General features: G+C 43.8%; 1 protein-coding gene across 1 annotated transcript in view; it reads right to left on the bottom strand.

Annotated features, from left to right (window-relative positions):
* SMYD2 (SET and MYND domain containing 2) overlaps positions 1-19,018 on the bottom strand; it is a 50,500-nt gene that overhangs the window by 30,538 nt on the left and 944 nt on the right. The window lies entirely within an intron of this gene.

The raw sequence follows: 19,018 nt of genomic DNA, 5'->3' as shown, positions 1-19,018 counted from the left end.
TAGTTCATGATATACATATAATCACGCTGCAGAGTCCTCCTCTGCATCTCATCAGCAAGTGGTAGTCACCACACTACTCCCACGGAATCGGGAAACTGTTCCAAAAATGCTACTGTTGGAACGAAACAGACTGCCTTGCAGTTTTCATGACAGCGCTTGGGTTCCAAGAAGCAGACTGAAGAATGTGTGGGGGAAAAACGCATCTTGTGGTTGAGGTATAAATAAATGTTCCAAGTTTGCACATCTCAGTGGTTCAAAAAGGAACCCACTGATTTGGTTGAGCATATTCTCCGGCCTGAAATACCCTCCGAGGAGATACACCTGGACGAGATGCACGGTCCCTGCTCTCCTGCATTTTATGCCAAGAGGAAAAGGACAGATGTGCGTGAAGACAGCTGTGAAGTGAGTTGTGAGCAAGTGCTAAGTGACATGAACCGTGAAGGAATGCCAAAGGAATGGCAAGTACAGACAGGCAAAGCCAAGGAGGGAACTTTGAAAATTCTTTCCAAAAAGAAGTGCGTTTGGAAATGGTCAATGGATGGGTAGGTGCTACCCATAACAATGTCCATCTGAAATAACCATTAGCTAAGGTTTGGTTTTGCAAGGGGGGAGGTCACAAAACCTCTCTGAGAACCTGAAGCTATTAACTCTCCCCAACAACCCACCTTCTCCCCAACCCCGGAAAAACAACAGCAAATTTTGTGAAATTTCAAAGGCTCACGAGTCACCTAAAGTCTATACGTGGACTAGCTCTGAAACTAGAGTTAAGACCCCTTGATATAAAAGACTAGGAAATTATAATGTCTTTATTAGCTCTACACCATACAAAAAAACAAGGATACAGAGATCTTCCTGCACAGATGCCAGCAGTAAAGCTAATAGGAAAAACCAATGTTTGTTTTCAGTTTCAAGGTAACATCCCAGAGAGAGAAACAGCAGTTGGGCTCTGGTGAGCTCGGGAAGAACTCCAGTGGGATTTCATCGACATGATAAATCTCCCAAAGGCCGGGTTTCATTCAGCCCAGCCAGTCACCAAGTCCACGGCCACAAATAATGAAGATCAGGCAGAAAGAGCTAACTTGTCAGGATTGGCGAGAGGTTACACAATTCCTACTGTCCACGCCAGTGGTTCCCAAGATGTGGTCTGTAGACTACTGGGGGCCCGGAGACCCTTTCAGGGAGTCCGTGAGGTGAAAACTATTTCCAGAATACTACTACTGCCTTTTCTGTCTTGACATCCGCGCTCTAGAAGGTGTAAGGTGCCTGGAGGGTAAAACCTGCGATGCTTTAGTACAAATCAAAGCGGCGGCGCCAAACTGTCCGAGTGGTCACTGGATTCCTCACTTCCACACACTACAGCAAGGGGGGAAAGCCAGTATCACTTAAGAATGTCCCTAATGAAATCTAAAATATGACACAAATGAACCTACTTACGAAACAGACTCACAGACATAGAAAACAGACTTGTGGTTGCCAACAGGGGCGGAGGGGTGGGAGAGAAATGGATTGGGAGTTTGGGATGAGCAGATGCAAATTATTATACATAGAATGGATAAACAAGGTCCTACTGTATAGCACAGAGAACTATATTCAATATCCTGTGATAAACCATAACGGAAAAGAATATGAAAAAGAATGTATACAGGGCTTCCCTGGTGGTGCAGTGGTTGAGAGTCCCCCTGCCGATGCAGGGGACGCGGGTTCGTGCCCCGGTCCGGGAGGATCCCACGTGCTGCGGAGCGACTGGGCCCATGGGCCATGGCCGCTGAGCCTGCGCGTCCAGAGCCTGTGCTCTGCAACGGGAGAGGCCACAACAGTGAGAGGCCCGCATACCGCAAAAAAAAAAAAAAAGAATGTATATAGATATATATATATCGGAATTACTGTTATACAGCAGAAATTAACACAACACTGTAAATCAACTATACTTGAATAAATTTTTTAAAAAAGAATGTCCCTAATGAAGCAGTAACAAATATTAACATCACTAAACCTCAACTCTTTGGTATGTGTTTTTTTTTGACATCCTGAGATGAAATGGGAAGAAGGCGGGAAGCATTTCTGCTCCTACTGAAGGATGAGGGCTGTGTCTCAAGGAAGAGCTCTTGGTCATCCCTGGAGCCATAAACTGAACTAGCCACTGTTTTCTTGAAATACCACTTTTACCTGAAAGAACAACTTTAGACAAACTGATTATTCAGACTTGTGTATCTGGCAGCTATATTATGGAAATGAATGAAGTGAGCCCATCACATCAAGGAAAATAACTAGCAATATTTGTTGCCAATGATAAAATTTGGGCTTTTGAGCAAAAGTCAAAATTTCAGAACATACGTCTGTCGCCCTAGGCTTGACAGTCTCTCGTCTGATGAGACTGGTGGTGGTTTTCATAATTATGATTTTTTGATATGGTCTGATGAAATAAAGTTTTAGAAGGTCTGCATAATTTAGTGAACCAATGTTTTCCAAATGACCAGTGTATGATGTTTTAAAAATTACGCATGGGTAAAAGAGGCATTCAAAGTACAAGACAGACTAAGGGATTTTACGTATCAGAGTACATAAAATTCACAGATGGCTTCAGGTTGCACATTACAACTAGTCTTTAAGACAAAATCACTTACTAAGTTCTAGTGTTGAATCAAAGAATATCTGCAATTAACTGAAAAGGTTATTAAAATATTCCTTCCCTTCCAATTACATATTTATTTGAGGCCAGATTTCCTTCGCATACTTCAACCAAAAGTACATAATTCTCCAGACTGAATTCAGAAGCATATCTGAGAATCCACTTGTTTTCTGGAAATCCAGACATTAAAGAGCTTTGCAAAACTGTAAACCACCACTATTCTCATTAATTCTTTTGTTTTGGAAAACAGTCCTCATAAAAAAAAAGTTACATTAACAGTAACGGTTGCTGTCATTTTAAAATAAATAAAATAAAATAAAATAAATAAAATAAAACGCTTTATAATATTCTTTATTTTTAATTATTAATACAAAAATGGTATTGATAAATACCAAGGTAAATAAAAAAAGCTCTTTGGAGTTCTCAATTTCTAAGGGTAGCGAGGGCTCTTAAGACCTCCGTTATGCATATATACAATGGAATATTACTCAGCCATAAAGAGGAACGAAATTGGGTCATTTGTAGAGACATGGATGGACATAGAGACTATCATACAGAGTGAAGTAAGTCAGAAAGAGAAAAACAAATATCGTATATTAATGCATATATGTGGAATCTGAAATTGGTACAGACGATCTTATTTACAAAGCAGAAATACAGACACAGACTTAGAGAACAAAGATATGGATACCAAGGGGGAAGGGCGGGGGTGGGATGAACTGGGAGACTGGGATTGACATACATACACTATTGAGACTATGTATAAAATAGATAACTAATGAGAACCTACTGTATAGCACAGGAATCTCTACTCAGTGCTCTGTGGTGACCTAAATGAGAAGGAAATCCAAAAAAGAGGGGATATATGTATACGTATAGCTGATTCACTTTGCTGTACAGTATAAACTAACAGAATGTTGTGAAGCAACTATACTCCAATAAAAAAAAGACCAAAAAGTTTGAAAACTGATCTCTTGCAATAATTCCATCAGCTGTGAAGAAGTTATTATTCCCGCTTTTCAAATGAAGATATTGAGGATGCTAGAGGTGAAATATCTAACCCAACACGGTCATTCAGAAGGTGGGTAGCAGAATCAGAATTCACACATCAAGGTACATACTATGTCTCCGTCGTGCAAAAATATCCTTCCTTGAGTACTGTGACATGAAACAAAAATAATCTATGTGTCTGGATAACAGTAATAACAAAGTATAAATAGAGGCATTCTTTACTCTGGTCTGCATAATGTCCCAGCTCCAATGGTATCCCATTAATGCTACTTGGCTTCAAAGATGCAATGGGGAGAATCCAGGATCATTTCTGAAAATGAGATCTGGGGAGGGAGCGTCCCCACAGAGGGTCTCTCAATCAACTGTTCCAGAGGAATCAATATCACCTGAAGCAGACTGGAATAAAATAAGGATTACTTTTGTATTCAGTCTGTGCAAAGAAGGTCCCTCTGTCTCATTCGGTGTGCTAAACCCAGGTGTTTCTCAGACACTGGGCCAGTCCAAGCAGGACTGTGTTCTCTGGGAACTGGGTGATAGAACACTGCAGCTCTCACAAACAATAGAAAAGCCCTGCCTGGCTCACAGGCAGATTTTACTGTATATATGCTTATAGAGTCATCTGCCTGGCTACATGGGAATTTTCTTAGCAAAGATTCTCCTGGGCCAAACGGCCTTCACAGTAGAAAAGGAGAGAAGCTAAGCCAATTGCGGAGAGTGAATAGCATAAGAATCTACTTTGATCTATTTGGTAATAGCAGTTCTCGATGAAGTGGGGTAGGGATGGGAGCTCTGTTTAAATTATCCTGATACGTGCTTCAGTTTTTCCCATAGCTTTTCATAGGGAGAGATGTACACGTTTCATAAGTCTAATGGTTGAAACCCAAACTAAAATTTGCTGAGCTGGAACGTGCACTGTGTATGTGTTTGAGAGAGAAAGAGAGAGCTCCTGTGAGAGTTTGACTATTGCTGACTGCAAAGTTTAGCCAGAGAGAAACTTCATATGGGAGATCCATTTTCACTGTAGCAATATACAGGCTTTTAGAATAAACTCTGGTCTTGCAGAAGACACAGCTGTAAATCTTTCATTTGCAATGCAACCTGATCTGAATTGCCCAGGAGGTTTGGGGAAAGACTGTAAAAACCAAGAAAAGAAAGCTGCCCTCAAAGAAACGATTAATAAAGGTCATTTGGAGGAATGAAGTGAAATAACTGAAAAGGAAGGGAACTAAAGGAAAGTTACTGGTGAAATCACACTCATAACCTCTCGGAGTGGCTCTCAACCTCGGCTGCATGGGCCCGTCTGGGGGTGGGGCTGGGTCTAGCAGTTCTCATCAGACTGATTTGTGTTGGGAGTTTTAGAGAACTACCCGGATCCAATGTGCTTCCAGAATGCAGAACCACTGGCCTAGGCCTATGGTCATCCATTTGGGTAGAGTGTTTCTGAGTGCTAAATTTGCCGAAGAAGAGCGCTGAAGCATTCTTCTCTGCAATGCAGACTTTACAATGTAACTCTTCTTAAAGAATGACTGGCACACACAGGATGTATTAGGTTGTTTAGCTACCTTGATGATGGTCAGAATCAAGTGGCAGACGCCGTATTTTCGAACTATGACAAGCAAATATTCTAGAAGCCAGGTGCAAATTTTAAAAAAGGAAGGCTCAGCTTTCTTTCCGCCTCCGCCTGATTCCCGCTTCACAATGTAGGATGAAAACGATGAGTTACTTTTCCTACTTCCCCATCTCAAGTCCTTTCTTCTTTCTGGTGCCGGAGGTGCTGTGCGATCTTGGGCAAATTAGTAATCCTTTCTGAACCTGTTTCCTCCACTGTAAAGATACAGTTTCCACCTCATAGGTTTGTTATGCAAATTAAATGAGAAAATAACCCGTGAAGCCTAGGACTACTAGACTTTTAATTAGCCTTCATTCTTTTGTGTGTGTGTGTTTTTTTTAAGTGATGTCAACTCCTGAAATATCTTCAGTACAATGTCACTCAGACTCATAGTTAGAGGATTTATGCTTCTAAAGCCTTTGTTTTACAGGCAAACATCTACCCTGCTGTGAACGGAAGGGCTCTTTGAACTTAAGAAATGGTTCTATCCACAAAGGGAGGAAAGAAATGTTACAGGAAAATGCAAGTATCTGATTATTAGCGACTGGGACAGAACTTAGAAGACACGCTCCTGTCATTTTCTACTGGAGGAGAAACACACCGTGTTTAATTTTCTTGCTTTTAAAATTCGGAAGCCACGAAGATCAACAAGTTAGGGTTGTAATTAACAACTCCTGCTAGTTAAATGCGTTGCCACAGGCGCTGTTGGTGGAGATCAAAAGGATTTGATCCTGCGAGCTCCCTCCTTTCTGCTACTGAAATGAATGCTTCGTGGGTTTTCCCCATGAAAGAGAATGATACTGGCATGGAGTGGGTTTGCAATAACAATTACTTTTAACTAACGGTGACAGAAGAAATGACAAGTAGGCTCTGTGGAACAGAGGCAGTCCCGGCCAAATGAAAAAGAGAAAAGGAAAAAAGCCCCGGTGGCACAATGTAACTTCTCCACGGGTTGAAATAAGACAATCAGAAACAAAGTTAGCCTCCCACCCAGAGAGGGTGGTTACACTGGCAAATTTCTATTTGAGAGAAATAAAAATTGGAGAAATTGTGGCAGAACCCTATTATAACCCTGGTCAGGGGACAAGGATAATATTCAGGGTACTGGTTTTTGTGTAACAGTGAAAGATGCTCCACATAGCACTTTAATCCACAATGTAACAGTGAAAATGGGACCACTTGCTGTGGGAACGTCTTCCCAGAGCAGGGCTGAACCTTCCCCTGGGCATCAGGCTTTGTTCTGAGGCTTGTTAAAAGTTAGAGCCCAGGGCCTCCGGGGAGGCGGGAAATATTTAGGGCAGTAAGGCAGCAACTAATAGGTTTTCCCCAATATTGGAATAGGAGCTGTGATTTACAAGGATAAAGCTGGGCTTGGTGGTCAGCACTGAATGGTTGACCTTGTTATAAAACGATGACCCTGGGGGAAATGGGGTGATGCAGGTCAAAGGGTATAGTTTCGGTCGTAGGAAGAATAAGGATCTACTGTATGGCTCAGTCACTACAGTTAATAAGACAGTATTGTATGCTTGAAAGTTGCTAAGAATTGAGCTTAAGCATTGTTGCCACACAAAAGGAAGTTACCTAGGTGAGGTGATGGATGTGTTGATTATCTTGATCTTAGTAATCACTCTACAACCTCTATGTATATCAGATCATCACATTGTACACTTTAAATACAGACAATCATATTTGTCAATTATTCCTCAGTAAAGCTGAAGAAATACTGTAGACATGACTCTCCACATCACTGATTCATGAGAAGTCAGGCTCAGCAATGAAAAAACGGTGAGGATGCTAATTTAGGATTTGTTTTAATGCAGGCTCTAGTTGAGATGAAATTTACCTTTGCCTTAGAAAGAAAAAAATTCATGAGGTTTACGGATAGAGCAGAGAACTACTGACCCTACTGAACAGTGAACATTATATTACTCTTTTCAGCCACTGGACAACACCTACAACCAAGCCTCATCTTGCAGGCCCTGTAAAATCCCTAACAGTTGAATCCTGCCAGAAGAAGAGATGTATGCGCTTTTAAATTTAACATTCTCCTCTGAAACTCTGTATCAAATTTTGTGGGAGCTGAGAATGACACTTCCTTGCAATTTGCCTTTGACTTCCCTGATGCCTACCGATTGAGAAGTCAAAAGGAAAGAAACAGGGGCCATAGGGCACGTGACGTGAGCCAACTCCCGGGCACTCGGCCGAGGTGACGGTGGCATCTTTGAACAGCTGCGAAGGGCCGGAGAGACCTAAACTCAGAAGCTTGCGGGCTGCCGGCCCGTCTCGGCCTCCGCACACGGCCGTGGGCAAGTCGAGTTCGAACACTTGCTGAATTAAGAGCCCGCCTAAAACGTGATCTGGCCCTCAGTTTCCTCGCCTGTGACGTGGGTACAGTGTTGCCAGGGGAACAGGGTTGCCTCAGGCCTAGGTGAAGCAGGGTGCATGGATTGCCCTGCCAAGTTAGAAGCGGGGCGAAGGCCTGGCGGGACGCAGCGGCCCGGGGAAGCGGGCACCCCATTCATCTGCCCAGAAAGCTGGCCATGGATCATGTGCCGAGCAGAGCAGGGCAGCGCCCCTCTCCTCGGCTGACTTCAGGCACCAGCCGTACAGAGTGGGTGTGCGGTGGGCCTGCACCCTCTGGGTGCGAACCACTTGACTTTTGCTGTCTTCCTAGATCTTTCCAGCAGCCGTGTGGGGTCAGTGTCGTAGACAGGGAGACTTTGCTGAGGCCGCACAGCCTGGAGTGAAGGAGCCAGGGTTGGACCCAGGTATCAACCTGCTCAACCCGCAGGCCTTCCAGCAGGTGGCTCCTGTACCCCAAGGGGGCCTGTGCCGCGCCTCCAGAAGGGACTCGGCCCTCGTCCATGAGACCCACCCATCACTCGCGTCCCCTCTGTTTCCATCATCAGCCCCAGTGTCTGGAAAACCTTAACAGGACCGTGGTGTTCTGGGAGCATAATTAGGATGCTGGAACCACGGGCCCAGAGCTCTGAGTTTCACCATACAGGGCGGGGCCTGCCCCTGGGCAGTCTAGGCATAGCCACATTGGGATCCTTTTCCCCAGAACCTAAGGCACCCACCACCCATTAGGATGTCTGGCCCTCAAAAGGAGGGGCTCTCTGACACACGAGATCATCACGACAGACCCGCCTCACTTTCTTTGGTAATAGACTATATTAAGAAAAAAAACAAAAACACAGTTTTAGGGACTTCCCCGGCAGTCCAGTGATTAAGACTCTGAGCCTTCCACTGCAGGGGGCACGGGTTTGATTCCTGGTCGGGAACGAAGATCCCGCACGCCCTGCAACGTGGCAAGCAATCGATCAGTTTTAGATTTACTGAAAAGTTAAGAGTACAGAATGCCCTCATTACAGCCCCCCACCTTCACACACACCCAGGCACACACACAATTTCCTTTATTGTTAACATCTTACATTAGTTGTACATTTGCTACAATTGATGAAGTGATATTGATACATTATTAACTAGAGTACATAGTTTGTTCAGAGTTTCTTAGTTTTTCCCCCGTGTGTTTCTTCTGTGTCAGGATCCCATCAGGGATGCTACATCCCAGGTAACTGTCCACCTCACTTTTTCATTCTCAAGGTGCAGTATTGGGACAGGAGGTTAAAGAAGCACATAATTGCTTAACTTGTTCTCGGCTTTAAGTCTGAGAAAATGCTAGGGAGGAGGCTGCCGCTGGGGGCTGCGTTTTGGTGTTGTGTCTGGCAGGTGCCAGCCGAGTCGGGCACCGGGTCCTGGGGAAAGGCAGGGCCCTGAGGAGGGGCTTCGCTCCAGAGCGACCCTCCTCAGAGCAGCCCCTTGGGTTGGGGTGATGGGAAGTTATGTTTAGAGGATAGAAAATTTCTGTCTGGGGTGATGAAAACATTCTGGACATGGAGAGTGGTGATGGTTACACAAATTTACTTAATACCACTGATTGTAAAGCATTAAAAATGCTTAAGTTTTATGTATATTTTACCACAGTTTTTTTAAAGCTGAAAAAATAAATATGCCATTTAAAGAAGAAAAAAAAAAGGAAAGAAACAACCAACGAGTTCTCTCATACAGGAACTGCCAATAAGCAACAGCCACCATTTCTTCCAATGGGACAATAAATGACAGATGTCATCAACAGTACTTTGTAACGAGCACAATACTAGATCCTCCTATGACTGCCGTTGCCGTAAGGTCTACAACACCTAGGTGATTAAATATCAAGGAAAAGGACAAAGTCATACAAATGTAACTATTTAAAAGCTTAAAATGTTCCTAACAACACCCCTCACTTCAACATTCTGGCCACAGAGTAGAAACAGGCCATGTAAAAATACCTTTATAACCTAATGATAAGCCTGAGTTCCAGAATATGGTCAGGCCCTCTGCCTCCAAACGTGAGTATTAACTCCTGGCCCCAGAAACATGTGACCTGCTCTAAATCGTGCAAGAAAGTGCACCTTAATTGGTTACAGAAGAATTTTAAGAGGTGACACTCTCATCCTCTTCATTTCATTTTCCTACAGTCAAACAATAAAAAATCGAATTGTCAATTTACTTAGGTGAATTACCCCGATTTTGGACTAGACCTTGATAACTCCAACTTATATATCGTTTGAACAGATACAAATAAAGAGTAAATAGTAAACTCCTGTCAAATAAACAAAGTACTAACTAAATAAAATGAAGAGATTGTGGGCTGAAGTATTGAAGAGGAAGCTTCATAAAAAGAGATGCAATGTGGGGAGTTCCCTGCGGTCCAGTGGTTACTTGGCGTTTTCACTGCTGTGGCCCAGGTTCAATCCCTGGTCAGGGAACTAAGATCCCGCAAGCCTCATGGTGCGGCCAGAAAAAGAAAAAAAAGAGATGCAGTTTGAGCTGGGTCTCTGTTCAGGATGAACAGACTTAGAGTAGAAGGCCCTACCAGGGAAGAAGTTAGAGGGTTAAGTAGGGGAATAAGGCACAGAGGAGCATTCCTGGTTCAAGTGGACATTGGGAAGAATGAGGAATGACACAGCACCTTTGTGGGGTACTGGAAAGACCACTCAGATTTTGTTTAGGGTTTAAATGAAACAGTAGCGAGGGATAACACTAGACAGGGTGGGAAGAGCACTGAATACGGAGGACTTGAGCAGTCAAGATTTTGTCCTGAAGAAAACAGGGATCAATGAAGGGTTCTGTGGTTATTTATAAGGATTCATTTCTAAGAACAAGCAGAGTTGTATATATATTGGTACGTGATGTACATATATAGATAGGGGATGAGGCCTGTCCAAAGAACCGCTAGTAAAATAAGTTGCAGAAATGAGACTATTCATTTAATAAATATTTACTGAGGTTACGGGGTGCCAGGCCTCAGGCTAAGTGCTAGGCTACAAAGTTGAGTAAGACCTGGTTCCTGAGTCAAGGAGCGAGTGTATGAAGGAAGTATGCACAAGGTGCTATGGGTGCAAGGACACACGAGTGTGTGTGTGTGTGTGTGTGTGTGTGTGTGTGTGTGTGTGTGTGTGTACCACTATAAGCAGTTTGGAGCTGCTGAAATGAAACTAACACTGCAGAGCAAGGTGGACCCAAACATCATCCCAGATGCCCAGCCCTCGGAGTGTGCCAGCAGGCAGCACTGACCCTACAGTGGAGTCCTACCAGGGCCACTCTCTGAAGATGCACAGAAAGAGAAGGTGGCAGTGGGCTGCTTTCCCCCTGTGCCTAGAAAATATTTAGCAGCTAGGTGCCTTGAAAGGCCTGAACATGTGCCGAAATCAATTAAATATTGAGTGAAATAAGTAGACTGTTTCTAAATCTCTACTACTTTGGGAGCCTGAAAGTTTTTAAGGTGAAAAAACCCTAAAGGTTTTTTTTTTTTAAGTAGTATTTAGAAATATTTATTCAGGTGTATGAGTAGACTAAATTTCATCAACTTCTAAAAAATGTCTACCCAAAGTGCTGCTGTTTTAACCCAATGCAGGGATGCCACAATTTTATTAGACCAAACTATTATCTGATCAAAGCCCTCCCTTGGTTTGCATAAGTCATGAGCCAGCGTGTGTGATTAAACTTCTTTGTTAAGAGCTTTCTTTATGACATACTTTATCAGTGTTCCATAAAAGGAAAACACTCAACCCAAAACCTTATGCCTTTAACAAAAAAATCTGCTAAAATGACAAAGTTCAATGCACTACAGTGTCAACTAAAAACTGTCACTTGCCATCTGCCTCTACAAGGATGAGGTCACTAGCCACCGCGGTCGGTGACCTTCGACACCCCCGAAAGGAGTTCAGGGTGGAGATCAGGAACGAGGTGCTCTGTGCTCTGGAAAGAACTGGCAGAACAGGCCTTCAGATAGTTAGAAATTTTCAGAAGATTTTATGAGCCCAATTTCTGACACCTTCTCATATCCAGAAAAGCACTGAAATGATTAACAGAGACATCTGCTCGTCGTGACTAGCAGCAACCTTCCTGAGACTGGCAGGAACCTTCTGCCAATATGTGTGTTTGACTGCATGTACGCCCCTTCACCAAAATCACATATACACTGACCTCGTCACACCCCACCTGCTAAGAGCAGTCCCTCAGAGCTCTCTGAGAGGCTGTGTCCCGGGCTACAGTCCTCATTTTGCCCCAAATAAAACTTAACTCACAACTCTCATGTTGTGCTTTTCTTCAGTCGACAACGGGTTTATAAAGATGAATAAAACCTACTGGAATATAAGCTCTGTGGAGGGAGGGTGTCCCTTTTCTGCACAGTTGTTTCCTAGGGATTCAGAACTCAGCGAGGGCTCCATAAATATAAATATTTGCTGAATACATTAAAAACAGAATCCCTGCTCTCAGGGAGTTTACCATCTGCTCATAATTAAATGTCTCTTACTGTTGAGGTTTTAAGAACATGTGAAGCTATCACCGTGAACAGCAATCATCACTCTGCTACAGATTTGTGCAACTGACAGATAAGAGATTTTTCCGATTGCACCAGGGTGTTTCCTGTACAAACATTGCTGTGGTGAGGAAAATCAACAAGATGTGAGCCCAGGGCCCATATCCCTTGAAGAGCCTTTCCTGGTCCTCACAGACTGAAGAGAAAAAGCTCCTCCCGTCCAAGATCTTTTCATTTTGCCACAGATGGCAACATAACTCCTTGCAAGTGCCTGGATACAAAATCCTTGAGATTTTACTTGACTCAGATGAAAAACTGCATCTTGCTGGTCAGCCGGTTTCTTTCCACCTCTCCCCCCAGGATACGCCTATGTCTTCAGGCCTCGGTGTGAAATTCGCTTCTTGGTAAGCGCGTCGCCCTTAGTTTTCCTCTCCCCCACGGTGACTGCAGATTCCCGGGGCTCTGAGACGCCTTGTTCGTCATAGTGCACTTGCTGATACACACCGGTGGCTCAGCTATCACAGGCGAGCGTTTATTTTGGTTTCTAGGGACTATAAACTTGCCAAAGATAAGCACTTATGGATTCTCCTTCTTTAAAAAGCAAACCCAATCCGTGTTAATAACGTACATGCCATATTTCCACTCAGTCATCTGAAACCTTCCACTTTGTCCCTGGATTTTATGTTAATAAATTGGCACGGGGAGTTCCATAGTATTTTTAAATTTTTGATTGAAGAAAAATCTGAGACACGCAGCTGGATTCTCAGCAAGTGCATGGACTAGAAAGATAAGTTGTTTCCTGAACCCTCAAGACGTTTTGGTATTATTTTCCTGCTAAATTGCATATTTCTGGCCTTCAGAGAAGTCTAGAAGAGATCTGGTTTCCTTCTGTTCTATTGTGTTGGTGTGAACGCCTTTGCAATTGAAAAGGAGGCCTCCGAGGGTGGTAGGAACAGAGTCAGCAGAAGTTACACAAAGTGAGGTGTGTGGCTTTGTGGCTGGTTAGAGCGCCTGTGCTAATGAGGCCAAGGTCATGGGTTCAGCCCCTGAAAAGGCAGTTACTTCAGTCAATTCCCCGCTGGAGGGCTGCACCCCTAAACTACCACAGATTTGCTAGAAATCCAGAGATGCAAGGGTTGGGGATGTGAGTGGGAGAGTGATGGTGGTGTACAGAGGCTGATATTGCGAATCCCTTGAGAGGGGACTGAGAGACCTCTAGTGCCAGAGCTGGCCCCTCTCCAGGGCAAGAGGACTGCTCCAGAAACCACCTAGCCACCAGGCTGACCAAAGGACGGTGCAAAGTCTGCATCTGGTCAAGTACAATCAGGGTGGCCTGTTCCATGTCTGTCTAGTTCCCTGGAGGTGATCAGGGCATATATACTCACAGGTGCAAAGACAAACAGGCAAACCCAGAGAGGGGCTGTCTGTGAGAGAACAGGAAATGGGAATGCAGAATCAATAACAGAGGAGAAATTCATTTCAGTCAAATTGTCCTTACGCAGATCAGATGGAAGCACGCCTTGAACTCAGAAAACAAGGTGTGTGTATGGGTGGGAGTGACCTCAGTTACTACTGATGACTCCAATTACATAAGGGATATTTGTAATAATTGATTGCCTCCTTGGGAAGCAGAAATAAAGTGGCTTAAAATTGTAATTATTTCATATTTTCTTTATATTGACAAGAAAAAGGGGATAGTAAACCTCAGGCAAAAGAGGTACGTCTCAAACACCAAAATCAAGTAGAAACTTTCTTTGCATTTTGCTGCTATTTCAAATTCTATAACAGACAACGTCACTGTCCCAGGTTCTCACCCGGTTCTGAGTCCTCCTGAAGACCAGTTGCTGCCAAGCTACAGCCCTGAGCCCTGGATCTTCCCAAAGAAATTTAAGACATTTCTGAGGATCTTTAAAAGAATCTTCTGACAGATAGTGCGCCATATGCTTGTCCTACAGGAATACCATCCTGGGGCCTCTTAGCACAGCTGCACCATGAATTCTGTTTCCAAACCATGCCCATTTAACCTTGCACAGAGTAGAGTTCTGAAGACTGGGTATGTTTAAGGAAAAAAAAAGGACAGGGGGTTTATACTCTCATGCTGCCCTACCAGAGGGCACAGAAACAAACTCTTTATACGTAGCTATAAACACTAAGACGGTAAACTCGTCTTAAATAAACTCGAGCATACTGAAAAATGTCCCAAACCCACAAAAGGACCAAAGCCTTGTATTTCTTTTTACATTTTATCAGGTAATAGTGGATAATACAGAAGAATATATGTAGCTCTTATGCAAATTCCAAAGCATTGGAATAAAAAACCTCTGGACCCAAAGCAGCACAAGATACAAGACAGCTGAATCAATTTATTTGTTGAACTTTTAGAAACAATGCGTTAATCTGTTGAATTATCTCTTGGGGGAAGGGGAAGCAAAAGAAGAGAGGTGATAAAAATTGCATTCACTTGAGAAATCAGAAGTGAATTAAGTCCTGGTGTCCAGGTGTGAACCACACGGTAGATTCAGGTCAAAAGGGGCAGGGAAGGAAAACAACACTCAGAATAGGAAGACATGGTTCCCTCCACGAAGGACACAGAGCCTGGCCCTAGGACGCGCTCAATCAATATCTGACCCCAAAAATGTGAAATTCAAGGAAACAACCTTTCCAGCCCTCAGTTACTTCCTACATAAAATGGGATAAGGTCTTCTCTACACAGGCCATCCTTGGGAGGATCAAAATAAGAATGTATCTGGAATGCTTTGTGAGCTGCAAAGAGCAACACGATTTAAAGGAACGTCATTTTATATGGGATCTTCACATTTTTGTGAGAGGATTTTGTGCAATTGCTTTTGGGAGGGAAAGGTGTTAGATGGTGGTTTTAACTCACCAGGGTTTGAATTTCACTTCAGGATATCCTGCTGCCGTTCTGTCTCTTTCATCTCAAATCGTTTCCAAATGTGCAGCTTGGTCACTGAGCCCTGATAAGCTATAACAGAAACTCTGCTCCCGCGTATGAAAAATGTGCGTGTGCTGGCACTCGGCACATCTGAAGTCCTGCAGGACGGCTCCTTGCCACAGCTGAAAGAATCATGCTGGAAGCAAAGAGCAGAGAGGAGCCACGGTATCCTTGCTAGGTGGAAAATTCTGCTTTCCTCCATTTCTCTTTTCAAACATTTGTTTAATCCCACGGTAAAAGAGTATTAAAGTATCTACGCACTTTGGAGATACACGAGCCTCATTTGTTTCAAAAAGCTTTATCTGTGTAGGCTAATCATATCAGTTCTGTCAGGTTTCGAAAAATACTGAAAATTGATTCCAGACGCTCATTATTATGCTGGGGGACCCGAGGTTGAGAACTGCCACTTTTAACTCTGGGTCAACGTGCCATCTGAATGATGACTCCATTGGTCAACAAGATACAGTATCTCCTTCCCAGTTTTCCCCACCCCAATGCCACCACCATAAAAAAATGTCCCTGAAGTGAGACTATGTTATCACACTACTTAACATTTAGCCAAGAGAGCTTATCAAACACGTCCCTACAAGCAAGACACGGGGCCAGTTCTGACAGCTCCCGAAGTGTCCGGGCAGTGCTAGGCACTTGACTTCACTGTCTCAGGGCCAGCTCAGTAGGTGGGTGTTAATGTGCACAGTTTACAGATACAGGAACCCGGGAGTTCAGACAGGTTAAGTAATTTGCCTCAAGACAAACCATCGGGAAGGGATGAAGCCAGAATTCAAACCCAGTCAATCTGGCCCCGAAGTCCCTCCTTTGTAGTCTCTAAATAAACGAAAAACTTGAAATACTGAAATGTTGAAAATGGCAACCCAACACCTCATTATCTACTATACAGATGGCTTAACTCTATACTCTCTCATGTAACTTTTTTAGAGGAAATCTGTTGTCTGTGTATTTTAATCTTCCTACCCATTTCTTAAAAATACATGTAAAAAGATGGAGGGAATCCTTTATTGGAGCATGTGTGTCCAATTTTTCATTCAGAGAACAAGATAATTTGAGAACAATCGGAAGCCATTTCTCTCCTCAGAGACTCTCCAAGTCTCAGAGAATGTTCTCGGAATAAGCAGAATCACAGCAGCCCTGGTGATGACACCCCCTTCTGAGAACAGCTTCAGGCCCAGGGCTCTTTCAGAGAACCTTAAGAACAGGATCAAGGGTTCACATCTCTTAATACTGATTAAGATCAACTAAAGATGACTTCAGTTTGGTAAAACAGTGGGGAAGAGATGAATGCTGCTACAGAAAAAAAATCGGGGGGACATTACACCTGTATAACTGCCGAAACAGGCCATCTCAATCACAGTATTTCGATCATGCAAACATTTTAATATTTACGTCAACCACTCTGACTGAGCCAGACAGAATATAAATTTCCTGAAACCAGGTTCCAACAGCTCTAGTCCAAGGAGGTGAAGTGGGCCTTCCTACTTTGCCCCGATACGCTGAACAAACAGACAAAAAAGACAATATTCCTGCCTTTAAATGACCCATGAGTCAAGAGAATGAAAGATCAAGAGGGGTACATCCGCCCTCCTGAGGAACTGCACACACAATGAATATTCAGATGGAACCCAGGGTTACAGATTTTTTCCTTTCTGAGACAAACACTAGCAAGTGTTAAGAGATGTCAAATACCAAGTGAAATATAATGTAAAAAATGTGCCACAAAATGCTGGCCAGGCCAACGTGTGTGTGTGTGTGTGTGTGTGTGTGTGTGTGTGTGTGTGTGTGTGTGTGTGTGTGTGTGTGTGTGTGTGTGTGTGTGTGTGTGTACATAAAACACATCTGAGAGGTCTGATGAGGACAGCTCCCAACTGGAAGACATGTATATTTTTAGGGGCTGCCTTCTAGCAGCTGAGGCAAGATACACATCTTCCCAAGTGTCACCCTGAGTAAATGTGACACAAATACAAACTTTTGTCTGCACTGCCCTGACAGTAAGAATCCCACTCCACTGTGACTTAAGAGAATTCCCATTATTTTTCAACTTATAGAACATAGTTATTCCCGAAAAAAATCACTTATTTTCCTTCAAAATAAGTCAAACCCTGATACATTAATATGATAGGGAAGATCTGTAGTGGCTCATTTGTCTTAAGCAACGTTATTTACCTTCAACTTCTGGTACAAGAAACGATAAGGTGTAGTTTTCTTTTTATGGGAGGGGAGGGGAAGTCGTGGATTTTGCCCTGTATGCTTCAGTATTTGAGAATTCTGCTCCTACCCCCTGGGGGAATCGTGGGGACATATATGCCTTCCTCTAGTACAGCTGGACAGAATAATTTGTCCTCGGTCTATACAGACAGTTGACAGAGGAAACGGTGCTAAATCTATGAGAATGATCTAGCCACTAATTCCAAACTAATCGCATTTAATGGAAACCAGAGTGGAGTACAAATATATCTCTAATTTCACAGGTATCATGATGTCATCATTTCTTGTGTGTTATTTTAGTTGATTTCAAATGAGTCCTTGGGGAAAGAGGAAAGGAGCTGTGGATGTTGACAGAAGTTCACCTAAGCCAGAGAAAAGCGGGGGGGAGGTGCAGCAGTCCCACCCCAATGCAGGGAGGGGGTAACCCTGGTGAGGGATCTAAGGCAACAGTGACACTGATGAATGTCATTCAGAAAAAGGGAAAACAAAGGCAAACACTGTCCCATATGGCAGGGTGATTTGCCAAGTTGCACCTTGACTGTACCTTCCTGTTCTAAGGTCGGGGGTGTGTGTAGTACATAGAGAGTGGAGGCTCACAGCAAAAGAGAAGAATCTCTCAGCTCTGCTTCTCCACTGAGAACCCAGCTGGATTTGATCTTTCATTCACTGGAGGAGTGGTCAGGCAACTACCATCTGAGCACCTACTATGTGCCTGGTACCGCAGTCTTCTCTCCCACGCTGGACCCCAGGAATCACCAGGATCCCTGATGGAGGCAGGCCCCTTCTGTGCTGGGTGACCTTGCTTTGCTCCTGCCACTCCAGACACCCACACTGCTTCAGACTCTGAGCCACAGCAAGGCTCAGAAGATCAAGGGACCAGACACAGCAGCCTTTTTAACTTTGGGAAAACCCAATGCTCACTTCACTCAAACGTCGCAAAGTGGTGCCATGACCCTTCAGCTCCTGGCTCACCAATTCAAAGAGCCACATCACATACAGCCCTTAAGCTGCCCACGGCATGATTCTGTGTCTAGTTCCTTTCCAGGTCCCCCCAAGCGGAAGACAGCTCTGGCAGGGAGTCTGGACAAGACTACTATAGTATTTAGCTTTTGTCCCTTCTTTTGCTCTGTCTTACCATGGAATGAGAGGAACACGTCTCGGAGATTGAGTACTTCAGCGTGTGTTGGACTTGAGACCTGTATTCCAAAGGTACCCGCAGGACCTCAGGTGGGCTCAATCTAGCCCAGGAATCTCCACTTCAAAGATGAAGAAACTGAGGTTCAAAGAAAGTAAAGCAGGGTCCTGGAAGGCCCTGTACGAATTTAACTCCAATGCCATGCTTCCTGCCTCAGTAATTTTATTGAGCACTTAACTAGGTAGGAAATGGGCAGAACTGAAGACACCAGACTTCATTTTCTTAACTATGGGTGTGACTAGACATACACAGTGACACTTCCTCTCTGGGCATTAGTTTTCTCCCCTGTAAAATGGAAAGAGTGTTGCATTCATGACTTCTAACACGACTTTCAGGTCTGGAACTATCATAAGGCTTGAAGATATAATTATGTGTTAGTGTATGTGAAGATACACACATATACACACATACATGACATGCTACAATTAAATACCAATTCCAGCCATACGTTCTGCCTCATCCCCCCAGCAGCCATGTTTTCCCAGTCCCAAACCAGGGCTAGATACGTCCCACCAGTGCAGCCCCTCTGA

The sequence above is a fragment of the Orcinus orca genome, chromosome 1 (assembly GCF_937001465.1).
Source record: "Orcinus orca chromosome 1, mOrcOrc1.1, whole genome shotgun sequence".
In the NCBI taxonomy this organism is placed as follows: domain Eukaryota; kingdom Metazoa; phylum Chordata; class Mammalia; order Artiodactyla; family Delphinidae; genus Orcinus; species Orcinus orca.
The sequence above is the reverse complement of the archived record's forward strand: the minus strand, read 5'-3'. Positions and strand labels throughout refer to the sequence as shown.